The sequence below is a fragment of the Ursus americanus genome, unplaced genomic scaffold (genome assembly GCF_024610735.1).
Source record: "Ursus americanus isolate L20-20 unplaced genomic scaffold, mUrsAme1.1.p SCAF_113, whole genome shotgun sequence".
NCBI classification, from domain to species: domain Eukaryota; kingdom Metazoa; phylum Chordata; class Mammalia; order Carnivora; family Ursidae; genus Ursus; species Ursus americanus.
In genome coordinates, this window is record NW_028273695.1 from 303,743 (window position 1) to 306,961 (window position 3,219).

Consider the following 3,219-nt stretch of genomic DNA (forward strand, 5'->3'; position numbering starts at 1 on the left):
CTTGCCATTGGCAACTGCATGCTGTTTAACCAACCACATCCATCTCCACTGTTCTGTCGTTCAAGTCAAGCAGAGCACTCTGAGTCATTCATGAGATAGAGCACTGTGGCGGGAAGGTACTCTGTGTCTTCTAGTCTGTCTCCCATTCGGATGGCCAGTTGGAGGAGGTTAGTCCTGGCAGAACAAATAGAGAGACTTTGCTATTTGTGGGGCAGAGGGAGGGGTGGGGCTCCCTCACGACACCACAGTGTGCAACCAGGTGACCTATTTGTAGACTAACTGACTCACATCAACCAGGTTGCCTTAAGCTAGAAAGTCAAAGGTCTGTTTCTCCTTCGTTTTCTCATCATCTTGTTTGCTTTTCCTCACCCACCAAGGAGAATGGCCCAGCAGCAGTTCAGCCCATGCTTCTTAACCAGTCACTCCCATACAGTCTTGTCCCATGTCCATATCAACAATGATCACAGAGTAATTCCCAAGTAGGACCAACAATGGACTGACACTTACTCTGTGTCCTTTTAGAGTTTACCAAGGAGGACCTTGGCAAGAAAGCACTGTGGCCCAACACATCCAGGGTAAGCCTGGCCGTCTTTGCCTGAAAAAGAAATGTTTCTTATTTGAGTTTCCTCTTTTTGAAGTGAGTTCAGCTATGACAACATGACAGTGTAGTTTTTAGACGTGAGGTACCATTTTCTTGGGGTGTTGGGAGGGGAGGTTGTAAACTGTGTGGTAGGGGACCTTTTACTCAGAAGCGGTTTTTCCTCCCTGAATTAAGAGTTTTGTAATTGTGCTTCAGGGAATTTGAGAGATTCATCCCCCAGGAAAAGCTCATGCCTTTTCCACAGGTGCACGCTGTGCTTCCTTTCCAGGCCTTTGTCTTTCCTGCTGATTCTCATTTGGTTTTCAGTAGTCACCAAGAGAACCAGTGATGACAGAGTATGCATATGACCTGACTCTCAGGGTGTGTTCTTTTCTGTAAATGCAGGTGGCCCCAGAACCATGTGGAAGTGGTACGTATTCTGGAATCAGTCCCTTGCTGAGGAAAAACTCTAGATGGTAAGGCAGGTGGGGGGATGTCCTTACTGTCCTCAGTCTGGAGAGCCATCTGATTCCAGGTTCCTGGTAGGACTGAGGTTTGGGAGTGTGGGGAAAAGCAGACTCCAGGTGAGAAACTATGTGCATGTGTCTCCAGTCCTAGGAAACCAATGCATTGCCCCTGGGTGGTGTGGGTGTGTGTGCATGAGGCTTGGGGGTTAGGTGTCTTGTGTAGTGTGATTGTGAGCGTGTGTGTGTGTGTGTGTGAGAGAGAGAGAGAGAGAGAGACAGAGACAGAGAGAGAGAGTAAGAGAAAGAGAGACAAAGAGAGAGACAGAGAGAGAGAAGACAGAAAGATAGAGAGAGAGAGAGAGAGAGAGAGAGAGAGAGACAGAGAAACATGTTTCTCCAGAAGGTATGTCAGACAGATACTGCATGATATCACCCTTCTCCAAAGCCATGTTATCACACTGCGCACTATAGAGCCTTACTGCAGTGGGTGGCCCAGCAGGGGCACTTCAGTCCATGCTTGGAAACCAGCTGGCTCCATACACCCCAGCCTCGTGGCCATATCAAGCAACATTCCATGAATATTCTTTTTTTTTTAGTGAGAACAATCTACTTTATTCAGTCTACCAATACCAAAGTTAATATCCTCCAGAAAAATCTCATAGTCACAAACCAAAACAAGAGTCAAACAAATATTTGAGCACCCTGTGACTTAGGCAAGTTAACACATAAAATTAACCAGTACAAGTTCATTGCTTATCCACCAAGCACCTATACACATCTCTTTAGCCATACTGAATCTCTAAATAAAGACAACACAAGGTCATAATTCTACCTAACATCATACAACTATCCTGCATACAACTGAAAATGCACTAAAACTTCCAGGGGAAGAGAAGGTAAAATTTTGGGGTGATTGTTACTTTCCCCTTGATATTCAGTAAGTTAAATACTATAATGGAAAATAAAAATACTAAAATGTTATGACAGAAATTCAATATATCGTCAGTTTCATGGTAAGGTAATAAGAAAGGGAAGAAAACAAAGATATTTGCTTTATATATATATTCACACACACAAAGATCTATAATATAAGAAGTAAATATAAATATTACAGTCTTCATTTTAGTAATAGTCACATGGTTAATTTATAATTACTTTCTTTTGTTACTCATTCTGTATTCAATGTGCCTTCAGCAAGCACCAAAGCTGGTCATGGTTCTTTAGCTGGTGGGGTGACACAAACCATCATTACTGAAGGGTCTGGGTCGTTAGTAGTTCTGTCTGGAGTGGTTTGTTGTAGTTTTCTTTTTTTTTATAATGATTTTTTATTATATTATGTTAGTCACCATACAGTACATCCCCGGTTTCCGATGTATGGCTCGATGATTCATTAGTTGTGTATAACACCCAGTGCACCATGCAATACGTGCCCTCCTTACTACCCATCACCAGCCTATCCTATTCCCCCACCCCCTCCCATCTGTAGCCCTCAGTTTGTTTCTCATAGTCCATAGTCTCTCATGTTTCATTTCCCCTTCTGAAAAAATATGGAACGCTTCACGAATTTGCGTGTCATTCTTGCGCAGGGGCCATGCTAATCTTCTCTATTGTTCCAATTTTAGTATATGTGCTGCCGAAGCGAGCACTCCATGAATATTCTTGAGCAACAAGAGGAATGTGCTGATGGGTACTCTGTGTCCTGGATGCCTTGGAGGAAGACATCAATCCCATCAAAGGAGACAGCGCCGGAGGCACACCTCTTGCCATGGTGAGCTAGAAGTTCTTTGTCCGAGGAACAGATGTTGCTTTCTTGGTTTCTTTCCAATCAAATTCAGATGAAAATGAGACAATGTATATTTGAGATTATACATATAGATCTCATACAATTTTCCTTTTTTGGGAGAGCATTGAGTGGTTGTCTCTGCCAACCGTTAGCTCATTTGAGAGGACATTTACCATTGGCAACACCAAACCTGGTTCTAAATGCTGTGGTAGGATCCTGTCCCTCAGTAACACTTTCTCCTGCTTGGATGAAGCATTTTGTAGTCACCATCCTGAATGGACTGGACAGACATGTCCCCCAGGAAAAACAACTTCCTAAGGCATCCAGTTCACTTACTTTGGGGTCGTTGGACTCAACCACTGTGTTCCATCTGGGTTCTTAAAGTCATT

At 43.4% G+C, this 3,219-nt stretch overlaps 1 non-coding gene across 1 annotated transcript; it reads right to left on the minus strand.

The window, feature by feature from the left end:
• Positions 1 to 2,588: 2,588 nt before the first annotated feature.
• On the minus strand, positions 2,589 to 2,693 carry LOC123796406 (U6 spliceosomal RNA). The gene has a single exon (XR_006780751.1). It is a non-coding gene; the product is annotated as a U6 spliceosomal RNA (small nuclear RNA).
• Between the last annotated feature and the right edge of the window lie 526 nt (positions 2,694 to 3,219).